Consider the following 23,146-nt stretch of genomic DNA (forward strand, 5'->3'; position numbering starts at 1 on the left):
GTAGAGATTAGAGATAGTGAAAATTTAGTAGTATTCTAATGACCAATGTAGAGTTTTTAGTATAATGTAAGAAGTGGATTTAATACAAGAAAAAGAAAAAAAGAAAAAAGAAAATAAAAGGGATGGAGAGAAGAAAGTTAGGTATGTAGAAGGGAAGAAGCTTGGGAGAGGGGTTGGGAATAGAGCAATCAAACAAGCATATACACACACACACATACAAACAAATAACAAAATAATGCAACCCTACAAATATATGAATATTTAGCACACTGAGCCTCTGCAGTCTCTCTCTGTGCAGACACCGAGTGTCACTAGCACCTTTCCTACTGCAAGCCTGGCTCTCTCTTTCTCAGTTTACGCAGATGACCAGTATCAATGGGGCTAGATCTAGTGTTAAGCATAGATTGCTCTCTACCCTTGCCACAGATGTGGAGTCTCTGTGTCTCCCTGCCTCTCTAGGTGGTAGATGCCTCTGAGACCAAACTCAAACCAATAGTCTCTTTCCTGCACTGCTAGGACTGGGCTGGTCCAACTTTTTCCTCTTCACCATGATTAGGTGGTCTGTGGTGATCCCAGAAATCCTACTACTTGGATCTAATGTTAAGAAGCGTGGGTCGCCCCTCACACTTTCTACTGATGCAGAGCATGAGTTTGACTGAGCCTCTGCTCTGTCTAACAGCAGACTCCACCCCCACCTTCACCGGGTTGAATCACAAAGTCTCAGACCCGCAGTTTATCGGGGCTGTGTGAGTCCATGGGGGCGCTGTGCTGGGCGTTCTCACACAGGGTCTGCAGCTTCACTTATGGTGTTGCTCTGCACTGGTCTGGCTCTCTGGAAGGTGTGGTGCAAGTTGTAGCCAATGTTTGCACAGGAGGAACAGATGACTTACAATTCCGATGATCTACAGCTGCTTACCATAAGTCCTTGGTTTTCCTGTTTGTCTCTGGAGTCAGGTGCAGTGAGGCAAGATGGGGCTGCCACAGTGCCTGATGCCAGGAGGCAGGCAGGTTTCTTTCCTGGTGTTGTTGAGTGCCGCTCTGGATCTCTGGAGGGTGCAGTGAGCTCAGCCACCACTGATGCAAGTTGTAGCTGGTGTTTGCGCAGGAGGAACTGATGGCTTACACTTTCACTGATCTGCAGCGGCTTACTTCAGGTCTGTAGTTGTTTTCCTGTTTGCCTTTGGAGTAGAGTGCAGTGAGGCATGATGGTGCTTCTGTGATGCCTGTGGCCGCGAGGCAGGCGGATTTCTTTTCTGCTCTCTGATTGATATTCTAGCCTTTTTCCCTGCCGTCTTTGGTCTTTGTTCTTTTTAAAGTTTTGATGTTTTCTGGCTTTTGTAAGAATGTTGTTTTTAAGGCAATGAAGATCAGGTGTCAGCAGGACTGGTATGTGCTACTTCCCTGGGTCGCTATCTTCCCAGAACTATATTAGTAATCTCGACTTAAAATCTTATCAATGTTTATCAGTAAACTAATAATCTTACTAACAAATGATTTAGTGGATAGTGATGTTTTAAAAACATAGCCTACAAGAGGAAAAACATGACGAAAAGCAGAGTTAACATGATCTATAGAGTTTTGACTTTTCAACACCTGATGGTAAATATTGTTCAAGCCCTTGAGAGCATAATATTCTAGGTGAGCTCAAATTATTTCATTTTGCTGATAACATTTTATTAAAAAACAAATGTGCTTAACGTGACTGAACAATCATACTAAAAATGGACTTGTGTTATTGAAGCTTTACTTGCCTGGAAATCCTTTTTGTTGGATAAAAGGAAAGTTTAAAGAAAATATTTTACCTCTGAATTTCAGTGGGGAATGCCACCCAGGCTTCTCAACCCGGCTTTGAACTTGAGTCTAAAGATAATGTTTGATTTTCTTTGTCTTTCAACTTGACAAAATGTCCTTCTTCCTTGAAATATAATTTTTTTGGTTTTATGTGTGCTTGTCAATGTGGTTTGAAAATGTAAATCTCTTGGGGGTAAGGTATGAGTCTTTGTTTAACTTTTGAATATCTTTCTAAGTGTCTTTCCCTGCTAGGTCGGCCCCCAGTACCCCCCCCACACACACATAACAAAAAATATACCACTCATTAAATCTTTTTCTTCCCATTGTGGCTTGGAAGGAATAGCAGGAGGTGTTGGATTTAGCTTCTTCATTTCGAGGCTTTGAAAAATAGACAATTAAAGATAATATTTTATTTCCCTTCAGTGAATATTTGTGGAGGATCTTCTTTATGTCAGTCTTAAGTGTTCCTTAAAAGATTAATATAACCAACATGATTAAGTTATGTGGTTGATAGTTAAGAAACTTAAAAGTTATCTATGGGTTAAAATAATTATGTTTTTATTGCGATAAAACCAGACCTGTTGCCAAATGATGTTACTTGGTCAAATGAACAAAGAACACAAGATTTCAGAACTATCGCAACTGTCTCTTATTGGATGAAACAAATGACGAGAGAGAAAGACAAAGAGTTATATGGGAGTTTTTCTTTAATCCTCTGCAGGATCCTGGTGACCTAGGCTGAAACCCAAGAAATACTTTTTCTTAAATGTCCCTGGATTAAAACAGTTCTGAGTGTCTCTCTCCCACTAAAACACTAAAAAAGGGAGAATAGTGGGGGTAAAAAGGAGCCATCACTGAAACTAAGGGAGGACATGATAAAGAGTAATGAAACTAAGAAATATAATTTATTAAATTGTGTCATATGAGTCTTCATAGAAAATAAGAATAGCCCAGTCCTGGTTTTAAATAATCTTTTCTCACTCAGGAGTTATTTTCAGCAAGAGACCTTGGACGTTGCCTTAATGTTTGTTGGGATGAAAATGAGAACATTGTGAATTTAGATCAAGCGACAGTCCATCAGCTTCTGCCTTGGCAAAAAGCCATTCCAACTGAAAATTTACCATTAGGAAGAATGCGTTAACCACTAAGCTAGCCATTAGTAGGCAATAGCATCATCATGTGTACTTTAAGTGCATTTGTACATCACTTATACTACATCTTGAATAATACAACATTAGATGATAAAATAAATCTCTCTCTCTCTGCTTGAGATTTTGCCATTTACTCAGTTTTTTTTTTTTAAATTTAAAAAAGGGACTTATTTGGGCTAAATTTCCTGGAGCATCTGGCTTCCCAATACATTAATGTCTTTTAGTATCTGAGTGTGAGACTACGGTGACCTCTACTGATATTTCAACTATGAGCTACATCTAGACGTAGACAAAATAGCACCCATTGAGCGTATTGCTTTATTAGAGAACTACATCATAGATATGCCATTCTTTTAAGGACCACTAAAGCATCGTTCTTAGCATTGCTCTTTTATGGAAGAATAACTAAAGACAATATGACTGTAGCAGGAAAGGGAGAATTGGATCCCTACAGGGATCCTGGATCAACAGGAGGATGGTATCTCCATGCAGTGTCTGGTACCAACGGCAAGATAGTCTGTTCTTTCTTAAATACTTTTATTGGTGTATTATAGTCTTATATCATGATGTAGTTCATGGTGGTGCCAACATGCAGGCTCACAGCACTTGGTGAGGTCCTTTCCCCCACCCTGCCCCTCCCCTTGCCCTATACAAGATATTGAGATTGGCCTTGGTATTCTCACATATGTACACAATGTCGCAAAAATGATTCTTTCTTTAGTTCCCCCTCTTCCTCTCCATTACCCCAAGCCATCTCCCTCAGTCAACTAGAGTTTCTCCTCCATTACTTAAAGTTCCTTTTATATCCTAATTTCCCCTAGCTTCTGCATATGAGAGAAAACATAAGGTCCTTCGCTTTCTGTGACTGGCTAATCTCACTTAACATAATGTTCTCCAGGTTCATCAATTTTCCTGAAAATAACATAATTTTGTTCTTTATTGCTGAACAGAATTCCAATGTGTGTATATTCCATAATTTTGCAATCCATTCATCTTTTCATAAATATCTAAGTTGATTCTATAATTTGGCTATTGTGAATTGTGCTCCTATAAACATTCTGATTTCAGTTTCTCTGGAAAAATACCCAGGAGTGGCATAGCTGGATCATATGGTAGATCCTGTCCCAGTTTTCTGAGGAATCTCCACAGCAGTTGCTTTAATTTGCAATCCCACCAAAAGTGCAGGAGAGCTCCTATTTTCCCACAGCCTCGCCAGCATTGGTTGTTGTTTGACTTCTCGATTGCTGGTCCAGCTGCTATGCTTCCTTACCTGGCCACCCACTCAGGGACTATTTTCGTGGAGGTCCCCGCGATCTCTAGGCTGCCCCAGCCAAGGATCAGCTCCATTATCTTACCTCTGCTCAGACTTTCACACAGTTGGCCATTAGCATTAGTTGTTGTTTGACTTCTCAATTGCTGGTCCAGCTACTATGCTTCCTTACCTGGCCACCCACTCAGGGACTATTTTCGTGGAGGTCCCCGTGATCTCTAGTCTGCCCCAGCCAAGGATCAGCTCCATTATCTTACCTCTGCTCAGACTTTCACACAGTTGGCCATTAGCTTTTCCCTTAAGGACGTTTCCTCTGATGTCCACCACTGCACATGCCTCCAGTTGTCCTCTAACCGCAGTGGCAGTCCATCCCTGCTTAGACTCCTTTGCTGGCTTTTTCTCCTCCCCTCACTTTAAATGCTGTTTACCCGTTGGAACTAAAGGTTGGTACATGTAGTTACAGGAGCCTGGCCTATAATCCCAGGTACTTGGAGGCTGCGGCAGGTGGATTGCAAGTTAAAAGCCAGCCTGGGAAACTTGGGGAGGCCCTGTTTCAAAATCAATATTGAAAGGGCAGAGTTGTAGCTCTGTGGTAGAGAGTGTGCTAGCATGTACGCAGCCCTGAGTTTAATATCTCCACTAGTACCCCAAAAAAGTTTTATTGAATGTGTAACTGTATACAGTATACATTTCGCCATCATGATTTTATCCTGTTTCAAGACTCTAATACTATATAGTTCCAAGTCTAAGCTAGCTTCAAGCACGAAGTATTTTTTCCAATTTTCTCAGTGAAAAGACCTAAATATTAAATGTTAAAGTCTTAACAACCAAAATATATACAGAGGGATATAGATAATCAGGCTACCAAGGTATATATATGTTTACTTATAAATTGCGTACACTATTAGAAATCATATTATTATATAACAGAATATATTAATAGAGATAATTCTTTCTATTCTCACAGTTATATGCAAACTTCTAGCATATAGTCATTTTGTATACTTTTATTGGTGCATTGTAATTATACATCATACTAAAGAATAAAATGATAAGAATATACATGCATACAACAGTTGGTCTTATACAACAGTTGCTGCCCTCAAATACAATTCCTGAATATACCCTTCTTTACTTTCATTTAATATTTTAAATTTAATCCTTTTGAAATTTTGTGTTATATTGTTATTGGAAATTTTATTCCTCCATCCAAAACTTAGTTCATAGAATATTAGGACAGTAATTTTCTTTCATATATAATTGTGATTTCCACAATATAATCATTATTTTGAGCAATTTCAGTAATTCTGCTCTTAAGGATACTTAACTTTTGAGACTATGTCATGCCCTTTATAATAATATTTAAATTTGATTTTAATTTCTTTATTTCCTGTTTATAGGAAATGGTTTCCATAAGTATCTTAATTGCAATCTTTTGCACCTGTATTTTCTTAAATGTTACATTGATTTTCTAACAGTTATCTGATGCTCTGATTTTTTGATACCCTTGTGATATAGTTGTTATTTTTTCTCACAGAGGGTTTATTCATGATATTAAGAATATATATTTAATATTCCATAGTTATACATGATAACATCTTTTGTCCTCCATAGTTTAGCTTGAAAATCTTCATTTTATCTATATGTATGACAAAAATTTTAAAGGAAACATCTTGAAAAATGTTTGTTTCTGTTTATAGGCTTAGTTGATTAAACACTTTCAAATATTTTAAACTGCATTTATAAATATCATCTATTTGATTTCATTTTAAACTACTTTAATTATCTGGCTTTTAGATATAAGCATTTGCAAATACTAACCAAATTGTATAATCTAACAAATTAGACTTGTACATATGGTGAAACTCACGTCCTGTAAATGTGCCAAAACTGTAATAGAATCGGATGGTAATCCAGAATTCCAAAGCCTGAATCACTGTTATGAATTATAACTTGTTGCTCTGATAAGTAAAATTCTCTCAATCATTGTACCTATATATCATCAAATACACAGATTTCTTTTTAACACAAAAATCATAATTCTGTAGTCTTGATTCTCTAATCTTCTTATGAATAAGCTTTTCCTGGTGTTGAAAAATAGGTGTCTGTTAGGAAGACAGTCGATGAGGCTATTTAATACAAATTTTTGCCTGTGTTTGTAAAATACCTGAAGTCAATTAGTTACTTTTTTGCAAATGTTTTTTTTTCTTTTATTTTGCCATTTACAGTTAATAAGTAAAAGAAAACACCTCCCCGTAGGAAGTAATGGAACAAGTGTGAGTCTAGATTCTGCCTGCTACATCTTTAGTAGTGATCACATCTCTGTAATATAAGCCAGTCTGTAAGTGTATCAAAGTCTCAGCTCTCTGTTTTAAGTGCTTATCAGCCTCTCATATAAAAAATGTACCCAAGGCAAATTCAACATTATTCTTCTGTCAGGATGACCAATCATCTATTGGAGACAGGTAACCTAAAATTTCCAGAACCAGCGGCTAGGAATATAGCTCAGGGTACTATATTTAAGTTAAACAGGACTCTAGATTTTCATTCCTCCAGGTGTAAGGGGAGAATGTCCTTACAAGATTCTAAAGATTTAAACAATATTCTGAATAACTCTGAACTTGTCATGAATTTCTTAATTTTTTGCCAAAGAGAAACCCACTTTTTTATGTTCATTATCTGAATGATCAAAGTCCTGACTATTGCTAAGAGCTGTACAAAGTCAAGAAAAAAAATGAACGAAAATCTAAATGCATTTATTCGTCATCCCAAGGGTATGCCCTTTGAAATTAAATGCTCACTACATCTGAAATGTAAATTTATGATTTAGGCAACTCGCTTCCCTTAATGTAGATTGACATGAGAGAGTTGAAATTTGTATCACACTAGTTGTGCTCAATAATTTTAAATAATTTACAGATATAAATATACCAGTGAAAGGTATATACTTTTTTTGTGGTACTGGGGTTCCTGAAAGCCCTTCTACCTCCGGGCTACACTCCCAGACCTATTTTATATTTTTGAAACAGGGTCTCTTACGCCAGCGCGGCTGGCTTCGAACCTGCGCGATCCTCCTGTCTCCGCCTCCCAAGCGCGGGGATTACAAGCGTGCACCACCACACCCGGCTAAGGTATATACTTTTTAAGGAAGACAGTTTCCATCCTAGTTAATATGGGTTTATGTGAAATGAGAAGTCCCATAAAGCTGGATTTTTCTCAGTCACTCTAATGTGATGTGTTGAATCACAATGTGTCTATACGTTGATGTAGACATGTATCGTTGTTTACTGGATTCATATTGGGCAGTATTTACAATATGAATCCAGCACAACTCTATTCTGTACTCTTAGAGGTTAGAATGCTTTCTGTACTTTGTTTATGCTACTAAATTTTTCATTTCTTTGGCTCATGAGAATCCCAAAGAATACAAATCTCTTTTCTTTATAAAAATTTTGTGGTACTGGGGATGGAACCCAGGGGTATTCTACCTCCAAGTTATGCCACTAGCCCTTATGTATATATTTTTTATTTTGAAACAGGGTACCTACTAGGTTGCTAAGGCTGTCCTTGAACCTGTGATCCTCCTGTCTCAGTCTTACAAGTACTGAGTTTATAGCTGTTTTCTTTATAAATTTAAAGATCTTTGAATTTGATGGAATTGTTTATTTTTGCTTTTTTTAGGCTAAAATATTTTTTAAAAAATTACTAAAACGACTTTTTGTTTTCTAGTAATGAAAGTAGAATGCTAAGTGACCTCAGAGCTTAACAGTCTATGTTCACTGGGCATGGTGGCACATGCTTGTAATCCCAGTACTTGGGAGGCTGAGGAAGGAGGATCCAGCCTCAGCTACTTAGTGAGGCCCTTTGCAACTCAGTGAGACCCTTTTTCAAAATAAAGAATAAAAAATAGGGCTGGGGATATAGCTCAGGGGTACAATGCCCCTGGGTTCCAACCCCAATACTATATAAAAAAAAAAGTCTGTGGTTGATACATTTTGAATCATGCCTGTATGTAGTTGTGAGTGACTCTTACTATAAACTAATATTAAATATTATCAAGGAAAATGATAGCTCAGTTTTGGGTGCTGAATGCATAGGAATAAATGAGACTAGATATTGATAATGATATGTCCATATATTTATAAATATTTGATGTAAAAATATTGCTGTGTTCTTAGGTAAAATGATTATTTTTTTAAGAGGAGGGAAGATTTATTGGGATGCATAGCTCCCGAGGTTTCAGGTCATAGAGCCAGATCTGAAGCATAAATGCCAGAGGCTTCAGTGGCAGGGACCCTGGAGGGACACCGCTCCAATATCACGCAGGCCAGACGCTCTGCCTACATCCTGGAGGCCAAAAGCTGATCTCGCATCACGGAGGATGGAAGTCGTTTCGAAATCCTGGAGGACAGAAGCCACTCACACATCCAGCTGCTCCCTCATCATGAAGGACGGAAGTCAGTCTTGCATCATGGCAGCAATCCCTCTCACCTCATGGAGACTGAAGTTCCTCTGGCATCATGGCAGCCGGAAGTTGCTTCTGCATGGTGGAGAACAGAAGCTGCTTCCACTTCATGGATGACAGAAATTGCTCTCACAGCATGGTGGCCAGAAGAGCTGCTCTCAAATCATGAAGAATGGAAGTTGCTCCCACATCGTGGAGGGCAGAGGTCGCTCACACATCATGGAGATGAAAGGTGGCTGGAGTCTGGGTAGAGTGCCTTTGAAGGGTGTGTTTTGTCCCCTGCCTCTCTCTGTTCCCTGGTTGCCATGATGGAGTCGCTTTCCTCCACCAGAGAGCCATGATGATCTGCCTCAAAGGAACCAAGTGGCCATGAACGGAAACCTCTGAAACAGCAAAATAAGTCTTTCCTCCTCTAAGTTGCTTTTCTTGGGTATATTGTTACAGCAATGAAAAGCCAACTAACATACCATGTAAGCTGTCCCTCGTTACTCTACCATTATTTTAACTTTGTCCTTTGCATTTTTCATTCAATATGTATAATGTTTATGGTTACCATTTGTCTTCTCCAATGATATATACAGATCATGAATATTTTGTTTGCATTATTTTATTGCTGGGTTATGGGATAAAATAAGCACTTAGTACCTATCAAATATGCTCAGTGTACATGTTTTATAGAATAAATAGTCAAAATATAATCCAGCACCCAAAATGTCTATTGGCAACCTTCATCCTCACATCCCATAGGCACGCTATCATTTAACTGCATAATTGCTTCTTCTCCTGTAGCTTCTCTGACAAAGGCCATCACTACCTGTCAATATAATTTATGCTATGATGCCCAAAAGGGTGGCTTAGGATTCCAGAAAAGATTATTCAGGGGTCATATCACTTTTAGATTAGCCTACAAATATAATTGCTGTATTTATTAACGTTAAATTTTAATCATCAATGTATGTTTAACCAGTTATAGTTCTTTAAACATTTTAAGTGTTTATAAATCTACCACAATTTAAAAGTTCATTGGACTTCCTAGCAAATAAACCTTCCTAAGTACTTCATTAATCCTAGAAATTAACTATATGTATATGCCAAGGCTTACATTCTCTGAAACATTCTGTTATTGTTTATAAACCTAGTAAAACTTCAATTTTAATTCTTCAGTCTAAAGCTGGGCAGGGTGGTACACACCTGTAATTTCAGTTCTTGTGAGGCTGAGACTGGAGGATAACAGGTTTGTAGCTAGCCTCAGCAAATTGGTGAGGTCTTCGGCAATTTAGATAGACCTTGTTTCAAAGTAAGAAATAAAAATAGGGCTGAGGGTATAACTCAGAGGTACTATGCCCCTGAGTTGAATACCCAGAATCCCTGCTCAACACACACACACACACACACACACACACACACACACACACCCTCCAGTCTATATCAATTATAATTAACACATTTTCTATTAGAATTACAAAATTAATCAAACAGAAAAACTAAATCTAAAATATCTGATATGAAGGTTATTTTTCCTTCACATACAGTAATAAAGATTTCTGTACTTATATTTTGATACTTAAGTTCTTCCAGACTTTTATGATATAATTACATCATGTGTATAGTTTGGAGATTACCATCCCAAGCAAATTATAGGGTTAATTTCTTTGCTGACAGAGCATGCATTCTAACAACCATTTTGAGCTGGGTGAGAGATTTTACATTGTAAATATTCAAGGTGAATATTTAAATTTTATCCCACCACTTGCCTGTCCAGACTCTGAAGTTGTGCTGATAGTGTTCTTCAGATGGGGTGGTTTCAAAATTTGTTTCCCTGGATTATTTAATTCTCACATGCGATGAATCAGCTAACCCCTCACAAGATGTGTAGCCAATTTTCCTCTCTGCAAGAGATGGATTTTTTTTCTTTCTTTGCCTTCTGAGGTATTTAATTGTCATTTGATTGGATCCTGCATATATTTTAAATATTTTTCTCACCCTTCCTACAATTTCAAGATCATGTTAAAGACATCATTCAGAGGCAGAACTCTGAAAATAACATCAACCTTTCCCAGATTAACTTTGTCTCTTCTCTTGATTTGCCAAAGGAAAAAAAAATATTCATGATGTTTATTAAAGACATTTAAGAGTGCTTGATTCAAGAGAGAATACTGAAATGCTTTTTTAGGAGAGGAAAGCAAATCATGCTCAACTCCAAATACAGCAAGGAGAAGCAAGAGTTTAAGGCCAAGAAGCAGGGTCAGGGTTTATAGCCAAGAAGCAGGGTCAGGGTTTATAGCCAAGAAGCAGGGTCGGCATCAGTAGGTGGAAACTGACTAAGAGCAAATCAGGTTCAAAGGAAGTGGGAGGCAGGTGGTCGGGGACCTAATACGATTCTTGCCAGGGTGGATAGACATCACCAGGGGGTGGTGCTAAATTAGATATAAGGAGTGATCAGATACTTAGGGTGAGGGTTGTTGATTAAACTGACTTAGTTCTTTTCTTGCCAGAACTGGGCTCTCTAAGGAAAGACCCGACATCTGGCTTAGTCCAAAGGCAACCTCAGAACATCCTGACCAAAGTTAGGTCTAGAAGAGAAACCTTGTCAGTTTCCCTCTGTATTTACAATTTCAAGATTATGTTCATGGCTACATCCTAAGGCTGTAACCTGAAATAGGCCTTTTTCATGAATCTCCTCTGTATCAAAATGGTCACCTCTCTTAATTCCACCCTTGATCTCCAGTTAATTTCATCTCTTGCACTAATATCACTGTCTTACTTCAGATTGCTCATCTCTTTCTCCTGTGGACCTTTCTTCACTTTACATGTTTGCAAAAGCGATTTTCCTCAAGTGCAAGTCTGCTCGTATCACAGTACTTGACATCTTGGAGTGACAGAGAGCTTCCAGAATTCAACTCAGACGTCTTACCATGACATTCCCAGCCACCTGGCCATGATCCATCTTTTTGTCTCATTAATCCCTCTGTTAATCAAAGAAATAGTTCTTCTCTCTGCTGAGCATTCCATTTCCCTTCTCTTATTGCCTTCTATAAAAATGTATTTACCCTTACATTTTTCTATTCCTCATTTTCTTCACCACTCTCTTTCCAAATGAACCTCAAGAAGATTAAACAATGTACATTTCCTCAAATATGTTGTTATCACTTATATCTTGTTAGTTATTACTTATACCTTGTTAGTTTCCCCTCACTTGAATTTTCTCTTTCCTCAGCCACTGGACTACCTTGTACCCATTTCGAAACATTTAACTCAAGCACCACTCACTGTAAGATGTCTTCCGTGACATATTTCCTCATCTGGGATTAATCAGAGGGAGTTTCTCTTTGGACACAAGAAAGTGTGTACTGTCTCAAGCTGTTTACCATCTGGGGCCATGAGGTAGTGGGAAAAAGGTAGCATTTGAAAGGTGTCTGGTTCATAAAAGGAAAAATGAAAAAAGAAAAAAAAAAGCCCATAGTTCCTGCTGCTTACTACTCCCCAAATCTGCGTTTTCTATCTGCAGGGGTCCCCTGGTGTCACCCTGCACTTGCCCATTTCCCAGAACCTGGCCAGGCTGACCCAGCTGTTGCTGCACAGGCTCCCAATCCTCGCAACTGCACTGTTGAAATAAAACATCCATCATGTAACAAAAAATGTTTCTATGTTGTCTGTGGATCTCATGTGTGTATGAATGTGCATTTATAAATAACAGTATTGTAATTCATGATTTCATTGCCTGTCTCTAAATTAATTGAGTTTTCTTCACATATTCAGTATATAGATCATATTAGTCATTCTAAAATTAAAACAATTAATAATCACGTTGAGTATGGTGGTGCATGCCTATAATCCTAGTACTTGGGATGCTGAGACAGGGGAATCATAGCTTCAAGACCGGCTTCATCAAGTAGCGAGACTCACCATCCTAGTGAGACCTTGTTTCAAAGTAAAAATAATATAGCACTAGAGGTATGAATAAGAGGTAGAATGCCTTTGGGTTCCATCCCCAGTACTACATACACACACACACACACACACACACACACACACACACACACACACACAAAATGAGTAAATGACTGAAAGAATAAATAAACAAGGGAATAAAAGATGCTTATTTTTAGAATGAGTGTTTGATCACTAATCATTTTTTAGCCTTATTTTTGATAGTTGATTGGCAGTTCAAGAAGTTTATTTTCAGATAAGGGATCAGGATGGATCTCAGTCTTGCTTTTGAACATTGAAGATGACTGCAGATGCAGTCTATAAAGTCCTGAGGGAGAACTTGTAATTCTTGGTCCAAGAGTGTGAGGTTATTTCCCTGTTTTTCATTCACATCCATTCAAAAGGCCTCTTTCACATTAAAAATTTTAAATAAAACATATATTCAGGACACTGCATGAATCAAATATGTGAAATAATGTATTATTACTAACTACAAAACATGGTCAAGATACAGACCTGCCCCGGAGCTCCCTCTCAGTCATCCAGATGAATCACAAATTTCTTCCAGGCTCCCAAAGTAACTATTATCACGACTTTTATAGTTACCCCTTGTTTTCCTAAAAATAATTTTATTATACTTATTTACATTAAACTTATTATTATACTTTTATTATATTACTGTGATTATTATATTATACTATAATGATTTTATTATTCCAATATGCATATCTAGACACTGTATTTTATCTTTGGCCATTTTTTTTTTTTTTTTGGAGGCACTGGGGTTCCTGGAAACCCTTCTACCTCCGGGATACACTCCCAGACCTATTTTATATTTTTATTTGGAAACAGGCTCTCTTAAGCCAGCGAGGCTGGCTTCAAACAGCACGATCCTCCTGTCTCCGCCTCCCAAGCGCAGGGATCACAAGCGTGCGCCACCACGCCCAGCTATCTTTGGCCATTTTTTTAAACTTCCATATATCTTTTAAATGCCTATAGAGGCTCCTCCTTCATCTGTTTTCATTTAGAGATAACTTATTTGTTTAAGATATCAGACCACATAGTATGAGTTTCATATAACCTAGATTTTTCTGTTTTCATCCTCTTTTTTTTTTTTAAATTAGTAAAACAACCCCACCACATTTGCTGTCAAAACAATATGAGTTAATGTTTTAGAACCACACTCCCAGCCAAGGAGACCTATTGTCTTCTGAATGTGTTGTCTTCTCTAAAAGTTCTTACTTCTTTCATCATTCCTAGTTGGGGACAGTTTGGAGCAGAGTAATCTTGTCACCTTTTAGCCTGAGCCCACCCGGTTGTTTTCTTGACTTTGTTTTAGACTGAATCTCTTCTGCATCACCTAAGACGAGGTTCATGTACTCACCAGAGGCCTCCATCCCCATATTCTTCTGCTCAGGGAGCCACACCTGTGTTTGGGATCTATTTTTGCGAGTATCTGAAAATGCGGTCGATGGGCTGCACCATGACCTTCTGCACATTTTGGCCCTGGCCCCGGTGGAATGATTCCATACCATTGATGGAGATCAATATTTTCCTATGGCCTTGACGTGTCCTGAAATTGGAAGCCGCACCTAAAGGCTTAATCCGTCTCATGTTTCATTCATTTAGTTAAGATGTAGATGGTTGTCTGTTCTCCTGCCAGGAAGCATATAATTTTGTTTCGTTTAATATAATAGAGACATTTTCTCTTTTACTATATCCTACCGAGTGGTGCGGTTCATATGCAAAATTCATGACAAATCCTCAATTCTCTCCTTTTATTTCCTGGTTTTCAAAATAGTCGATTCCCTATTATCCTTTGAAGCTGACCCGTTGATTTATTTCCTTTTAAACAATGTTGTGAATTTTTTATTTAAACTGGTTGCAGTTTTAATCTGCATTTATTTTTTAAAATATTTCTTGGTGTGTTATAATCATATATAATGGTGAATTTCAGAGTTAGAGAGGCATGCGTGCACACAGCAGTGGGTGAGCTTCTCCCAACCTCCACCCCACTCCCTCACCCTTCCCGAGCAAGACACTGAGATTGGCATTGATAAATTTGTGTATGTGCACCATGTGTTTTCCTCATCAAATCCTCCTTCCCCTCCTGCCTCTCTCTCCCTTCGGTCCTCTCCATCACTCCACTAGGGTTTCTCCTCCTTTGTCTAGAATCCCTCCTGAGCCCCAATTTCTCCCTGGCTTCCACAAATGAGTCAGCATTTCTTATTCTTGCTGAAGCTCAAGTTGACCCACCGTCGGCCAGCAAGGAATCATTCAGTTTGGCTTTCGGATCCTTTGGCCACAGTTCTCACTTTCTTCGATAATTTTCTTGATGTATGAAATAGATGCTTTAGGTTTAATTGAGTACATTTCTGCCCTTGGACCTAGAATATCCAACATTCCAAGAGACCTTCTTGAAGTGAGAAGCAAATGCATCCATTCAAATAATGTTCTATACTTATAAAAATGATCAGCACTACATATGCCAATGAAATCATCAATCCCAATCCCAATAACAAGTATGGGGAAGGGAAGCAGTGACGTAGGATCCCAAGGGAAACATACCAAGTGCTGTGTGCTCGTGTGTTCCTGTTACTCTGACCCTCATTATGATGTATAGTTGCAATGCACCAATAAAAGTATATTAAAAAACACAATTTAGGTGCCAGTGATGATCATTGCTACTTAGTCATTTAAAAAAAAAAAACAACAACCCTATTTTAAAAAGGCTTGTCCTCTAAATTCTCATTGTTAGCCCAAGAAGAGAAGGTTAAAAATTGGGACAAACTGTCTTATACCCCAAATCCCTATAGTTAAGTGAGAGCTGGTAGAAAAGTCATACTTCATTATTTTGGTCTACTTTTAGAATATGAATGGAATTTAGCAACATTGTGCCCTGGACACACATCTTCATGGTCATAGCAGCGCTAGTCAGAGGCCCTCAAGATCAGAGTGAATTTTTTTTTTTTTTTTGGTGGTCCTGGGGTTCCTGGAAACCCTTCTCCCTTATACCTCCAGGCTACACTCCCAGACACCTATATTTTAAATATTTTTATTTGGAAAAAGGGTCTCAAGCCGGAGAGGCTGGCTTCGGACCTACACGATCCTCCTGTCTCTGCATCCCAAGCGCGGGGATTACAAGCCTGGCTCAGAGTGAATTTAATGACAAGTAGAGCCCAGAGATATCGTAGAGGCTAACTTTTTTTTTTTCTTCTTCCTTTTTGGTACTGGGGATTGAACTTAGGGCCTTGGGCCTGCTAAGCACATGTTCTATCACTGAGCTTCACCTCCAGCCCTTGGAGGCTTTCTGAAAACTTTCAGAACTATGCTCAGAAGAAGCAAGCCAGGCGTGGTGGCGCACGCTTGTAATCTCAGCATTTGGGAGGCTGAGACTGGAGGATCATGATTCATGGACAGCCTCAGCTACTTAGTGAGGCCCTCTGCAACTCAGTGAGACCTGGTTTCAAAATAAAGAATAAAAAATAGAGCAGGGGTGTAGCTCAGAGGTCGAATGCCCCTGGGTTCCATTCCCAGACCTGTAAAAAAAAAAAAAAGAAGAAGAAGAAGAAGAAGAAGAAGAAGAAGAAGAAGAAGAAGAAGAAGAAGAAGAAGAAGAAGAAGAAGAAGAAGAAACAAACTTCTTTTGTTCTAGAAGCTTCAAGGCAAAAGCTTCTCAACAAGAACCCTAAGATAAATTTAAATAAAGTATACACACAGGAACTGGGAAAGGGTTTTGAGTATTACTGTGAGATTACAAATACAAGTGACAAGGAGCAATTATATCCACCATCACTTTACTATTTATATATATTTTACTAGATTAAGTTTTAAAGAAACCATTTCTCTTTCACTTTTCATTTCTTCCACAATTGCTATGCCTTCAGGCAAGTATAATTAAATATTTAGATGAGAATCCTTTCCTTGGTAATAGACTACTTGTCAACTTGTGTCATTTTGATTGGCAATTTGATGTTTGTTGAGTGAATGATTGATAGGGATGATTTACTAAGTCTCTACTAAGTGCTGGGTGTTTTATATATCTTTTCCCCTATTACTCTCACACTAACCCTAGAAAGTATATAGTGTTTTCTTCGTTTTATAGATTAGAAAATGGAGGATAAGCTGTTTGAGAAAACACAGTGGGCATTTGGATCTGAGATTCCTCTGACTTCAGAGCCCTGCTTGCATCTGTTCAGCTGGTTTGAGCTCCATGTTTAAGGGAAGGAGCGACCAAGCTTGCTTGGGTGAGAAGGCCCTGCACCGGGAGCCACAAGGTGCCAGTGGCCTGGGGCTGCTGCAGCTGGTGGGACAGAGGGTGCCGGAGCCAGCAGCTGCATCCCCGTCTCCCAAGGTTCCTCCAGGGCCCATGAGAACTATTGCAATGAGGTCCCTTGTCTGCAGGGTCCATAAAATAAATTGAACTTTTGAAGTGGAGAAAAGAATCTGTTACCAAAATGAAACTGGCTTAATTACTAAAGATGACCAGAAAAATCATGGAATCACACTGAGATGCTTGTACATTAGCCCGCTTAAGAGTGAGTCTCCATGGAGCTGGCATGGTGGAAGTTACCAGCTCCATTAAAAATGGGTTCATGTACCCGCCGGGCGTGGTGGCGCACGCTTGTCATCCCCACGCTTGGGAGGCAGAGACAGGAAGATCGTGCAGGTTCGAAGCCAGCCTTGCTGGCTTAAGAGACCCTGTTTCCAAATAAAAAAAATATATAAAATAGGTCTGGGAGTGTATCCTAGAGGTAGAAGGGCTTCCAAGAACCACAGTACCACCAAAAAAAAAAAAAATAAAATAAAAATGGGTTCATGTATATATTTCAGTAGGTTGCTATCTTCCAGCAAAGGATATGTAAAAAAAAAAAAATATATATATATATATATACACACACACACACATATATGTGTGTGTGTATTTTATTTATTTATTTACTTATTTACAAAGAATGGGTTCATGCATATATCTTTGTAGGTTCCAACCCAAGGTAAATATAAATATAAATGCAAATGCAAATTATATATATGTTTGTATGTATGCTTATTTATTTATGTTCTTATTTATTACAAATGGGTTCATGCCTAAATCTCAGTAGGTTGACCTCTTCCAGCCAAGGAAAGTATAAATACTAATATAAATATATGTTTATTTATTTATTTCTGTGTTGGCAGTTGAACCCAGGTCTTTACTCTTGTTAGGCATGTGTTCCCCCACCTCAGCTCTGTACGGCCATTGTTTCCTACTCAAATGATACTATAGCACCCAAGGCACTGATCCCCAGTCAGTGATACTGTGTCCTGGTCTTAGAGGCTCAATTTTCCACGTCCATAAACATTCTGAAGTCTCAGTTGCACTGTGTCCCTCTTGACCAGAGTGATGAGTCCTGGGTAAAGGACAGGGTTGGGCAGGGAGGGCCCCAATGGTAGGAAAGACCGCACAGAGCACCACAGTGAGCCTGGGATGACTGTCATCTTTCAGGGTAAGTCAGGAAGGAAGGAGAGGAAATGCACTCAGCATTCTTTGTCTGTAGAAAAGAAATTGTGTGCTGTGTCGTGGCAAAAAGATGTGCCAACGTCAGATGATGAAGTCGAAGGCAGGGGCAGTGAGGTTTGATGTGAATCCTCCTTTGAGATTTATTTCTTTTAAAAATTTCAGGTGGTAGCTGGGCGTGGTGGCGCACGCTTGTAATCCCCGCTCTTGGGAGGCAGAGACAGGAGGATCACGCAGGTTTGAAGCCAGCTGCGCGTGCTGGCTTAGGAGACCCTGTTTCAAAAATATAAAATAGGTCTGGGAGTGTAGCCCGGAGGTAGAAGGGCTTCCAGGAACCCCAGTACCACCAAAAAAAAAAAAAAAAAAAAAAATTTCAGGTGGTTATGTGGATGCAATTGAAAGAGCTTTCTACAAATTTTATAATCAACCAGTTTGCTGACTTTTCTTTCTCTCTCTCTCTCTCTCTCTCTCTCTCTCTATCTATCTATCTTTCTTTCTTTTTTGGTTTTGGGGATTAAATCCAAGGGCATTCTACCTCTGAGCTATATGTTCAGCCCTATTTTATGTTTTTATTTTATTTTATTTATTTCTTATTTTGGTGGTACTGGAGTTCCTGGAAGCCCTTCTACCTCAGGGCTACACTCCCAGACCTATTTTATACTTTTTTATTTTTGGAAACAGGGTCTCTTAAGCAAGTGTCTGGCTTCGAACCTGCGCAATCCTCCTGTCTCCACCTCCCAAGCGCGGGGATTACAAGCGTGCGCCACCACGCCCGGCTTATGTTCTTATTTTAAAACAGGGTCCTGCTACTGAGGCTGGCCTTGAACCTGTGACCCTCCTGTCTCAGCCTTCCAAATATTGGGATTAGAGGTGTGCTCTGCTATGCCCAGCTCAGGATATTCTTCTAAAAGCATGGGGTTAAATAGATTCTTATTTTGTTTATCTCTTCTATAAAAAAGAGTTTTTAAAATGTAATTTTACCTTTTAGCAGTGAGTTGCAAATGAAGGAGTAATCAGAATTTTCATATTTTCTGAAGCTTTTTAAAAAAAATATGGGTGATTTTCTGATGATAATATTTAGTTTTTCATAAGCTGTCTACATGTCTGCCTATGCATATTTATTTTATCTTTAATAATATACATCATGAGAGATGAAGAAGCCGTATATGACATTCATTACTGTCTTAACTCTTCTAAAGACCAAGGACAAAGGCTGAAGTCCTGACGACGCGTGACAGAAGGAACCGTAACCTGGGCTTTGTACTTGGAGAGACCTTAGTACTGGTTTAAGTCTTTAATTCAGTTCTATCTTAGCTTTATGACCTTGTGCAAGTTAGAGTATGTATTTGAATATGCCGCTATGCGCCGCTCTTCATCTGCAAAATGAATGCAACCCCGCACGCTTGCCTGGGACTGAATGTTGCACGTGAAAAACCTTGCTTTGTCTCTCCTCTTCGTGCACCTCATGTTTATATGAGTATGTAGAGATAGAAGGATGCTAATAGCAAATCTAAGTGCCTAAAACTCTTACAAAATTATGTACTGTGTTATACATGCAAGGTGTCCTTGTTTTATTATTGAAGGTGGCTTCTTGACAATGAATACACCAGTAACCAATTGCCTTTATTTATTTTTTATTTTTTTGGTGGTACTGGGGTTCCTGGAAGCCCTTCTACTTCCGGGCTACACTCCCAGACCTATTTTTTATACTTTTTTATTTGGAAACAGGGTCTCCTAAGCCAGCGCGCACGGCTGGCTTCGAACCTGCGCGATCCTCCTGTCTCTGCCTCCCAAGCGCGGGGATTACAAGCGTGTGCCACCACGCCCGGCGTATTTTTAAAATTTTAATAGTATATCGTATTGTATCCTAAGTGCATCATTAGTCTTTGTAAGTCTCTAGAAAAAAAGTATTTGCATGTATGGACGACCATAAAACTTTCATAAAATGTAAGAAAAACATGTAAGACCATATGAATATAAAAAGGTAACCATATAAGAATTTCTTTTTTTGTGTGGTACTGGGGATTAAACTCAGGGGTCATTCTACCTCCAAGATACACCCCCAGCCCTGTTTTTTATTCTTTTAATATTGAAATAGAGTCCCACTAAGTTGCAGATGGCCTCTCTAGGTAGCTGAGGCCAACTGTAAACCAGGATCCTCCTGTCTCAGCCTCTCAAATACTGGGATTACAAGTGTGTGCCACCATGCCCAGCTAGAATTTCTTTTGTTTTTGTTTGTTTGTTTGTTGTTGTTGTTGTACTGAAGATTGAATCCAGGGCAATTCTACCTCCAAGCTATGCCCCTAGACCCCCTTTTATTAAAAAAATATTTTGTTTTGAAACAAGGTCTCACTAGGTTAATGAGATTCTTGCCATGTTGTTGAGGCTGTCCTTGAATCTGTGATCCTCCTATTCAGCCTCCCAAGTACTGGGATTATAGGCATGCACCTCCATGCCTGGATTAATTATAAGAATTTCATTATAAAGATAACTAATCAACAAAATTTCTTTTGAAAGTTTACTATGTCTGACACATTGGTGTAGGCATGGTAAAGTGGTAAATAAAATAGACTCCTCAATTTCATAAATTTTATATTTTACAAAAAGAAATTTGTAGGATTATCAGAAAAATTCGATCTAGAATTTTCAAAATCCTGAAGTTTAACAAAATCACTACAAAAGCACCGTGGGTGGGGCATAAATTTTAGCAATCAGGTTGATTCTGCAAATAATGAGGATCAATTTCTTATTTGCAGAGTGAGGATCAATCATATTTTGTACCTTATATCTTTTTGTTAATACATAGTCCTCATAAGACTCTGCATGTGTGTGTGTGTGTGTGTGTGTGTGTGTGTGTGTGTGTGTGTGTGTGTGTTGTTAGAAATTGAACGTGCAGTCCTCCTGTCTCAGCCTCCCAATTATAGGGATTATAGGTGTGCACCACTGGCCCTGCCTATGAGCAAATTTTAATGAATACCTACTTGCCTATCAGAAGTTATGGAGTTATACCAAACTCTACCATCCTTAGAGTTTTGGCTCATTTCTGCTTTAGTGAAGAGTGTGGAATTGCCGAGGACAGACAAACCTTCACAAACAGAATAGTTATCTATCTTCATCGTACTGTATGTAAGGCTGGGAGTCCATAGGCCTGCAACTGCTGCCAATATCTACCTCGAGAAGCCCAAGTCAGAAGAGCACTTGGAAGGGAAGAGCTAAAGGACAGAGAGAAACGGAGCCCCAATTACCTTGCTTAAACATTCAAGCTCACTATGTCTGAAGCCAGCCACAGGTACTACTGGACTTCCCAGTTTGTGTAAATTAAGAGAGTTCCTATTTATTTATTTATTTATTTATTTATTTATTTAATTTTTGTGGCACTGGGGATGGAACCCAGGGCCATTCGACCTCTGAACTATACCCGCTGCCCTTTTCTATTGCTTTATTTTGAAATAGAGTGTCCCTAAGTTGAGGAGCTGGCCAGTGAACCTGTGATCCTCCTGTCTCAGCCTCCCTGGTATTGGAATTAGAAGCATGTCCCAACACATTCAGCTGAGATTTCCTCTTATAAACCAGATCGTGAAGGATTGTCTGTCCTTTGCAATTCCCAGCTCTTCACTGAAGCAGAAATAAGGAAGCAAACAACCTAAGGATGGGTAAAATTTGGTATGACCCCTTGCTAGTTATTAAAAGTTATTCTTAGGAAGACCATGCAATAGCATAGAGAGATATAAGACACAAAATACAATTGATCCGCAATGAAAGAATTGATTCTCATTATTTTCAGATTCTGCATTTGTGAACTGGCCTATTTTTTATGAGTTATTCACCCTTCCCCTAAGACCCAGAGGGCTTTTGCAGTCATGGGCAGCCATGTGTGCAAAATGGCAAACTGTTAGCAGCACCAGACATGCACATTTCCACATGAGGCTGTACAGGCTGCACATCACCATTTTATTTTAGCTTCCAACCATCAACGAGTGTCCTTTTCCTCTTTTCCTGGTCTGTCTAATGTTAGCCATTTTTATTTATTTTTTTTTGCATTTGTGAAATTTTTGTGTGGTGTTTCATTACTTAAAGCGACCCCAAAGTATAGTGTTAAATAAATGGCTGTCTTGTGTTCCCAAGCACATAAAGGCTGTGATGTGCCTTAGAGGGAGAGTGCATGTTTTGAGGACCTTTAAACATTCAAGCTCACCATGTTTGAAGCCACCCATAGAGACTACTGGACTTTCCAGTTTGTGTAAATTAAGAGATGTCCTATTATTTATTAATTAATTTATTTTTGTGGTACTCGGGATGGAACCCAGGGGCATTCTACCTCTGAACTATACCCCCTGCCCCTGCTATTTTATTCCTTTATTTTTCATGAGTTACAGTGCTGTTGGCCAAGAAACAATGTTTATCACTTCATTAGCAATACCTGTTGAATAAGATGTTTTATTTTTTTATTTTTTATTTTTATTTTTTGGTGGTACTGGGGGTGGAACCCAGAGGCTTTTTACCTCCGGGCTACACTCCCAGACCTTTTTTATATTTTATTTGGAAACAGGGTCTCACTAAGTTGCTGAGAGCCTCACTAAGTAGCTGAGGCTGGCTTCGAACCCGTGCGATCCTCCTGTCTCAGCCTCCCAAGCACGGGGATTACAAGCGTGCGCCACCACGCCCGGCTTGAATAAGATGTTTTAAAACAGAAGCATATCAAGCAAGGTTGAGCACTGATCGATGGGTGAAGATGCCGTAAGTAGAGGCTCTAGGAACCCAACCCTGTGCATTTATTCTGGGAGCAATTGGTCAGTGTTTGCTAAATGAGTGTTCGTGATGCCTTTATCAAAAAGAGCTATCATGAATAATGATAATAGATTATATAGAAAAACTGCATACATAAGAAAAAGCTTTCAAGTGATACATCAAAATAAGGGTTAGTTATGTTAGGCTGATGAGACTGTATTTTTTTATTTTTATCTTAATATTTAAACCTTTAATATTTCTATGGTAAAAAAAAATATTTTAGATTTAAAAATACCGTGCATAAAAACACAGCC

At 38.8% G+C, this 23,146-nt stretch overlaps 1 pseudogene across 1 annotated transcript; it reads right to left on the minus strand.

Annotated features, from left to right (window-relative positions):
- Positions 1 to 13,863: 13,863 nt before the first annotated feature.
- On the minus strand, positions 13,864 to 14,221 carry LOC308263985 (small nuclear ribonucleoprotein E-like; annotated as a pseudogene). The gene has a single exon. The product of its transcript is annotated as a small nuclear ribonucleoprotein E-like (transcript).
- Positions 14,222 to 23,146: the final 8,925 nt, after the last annotated feature.

Source organism: Muscardinus avellanarius, assembly GCF_963383645.1.
Source record: "Muscardinus avellanarius genome assembly, chromosome: 6".
In the NCBI taxonomy this organism is placed as follows: domain Eukaryota; kingdom Metazoa; phylum Chordata; class Mammalia; order Rodentia; family Gliridae; genus Muscardinus; species Muscardinus avellanarius.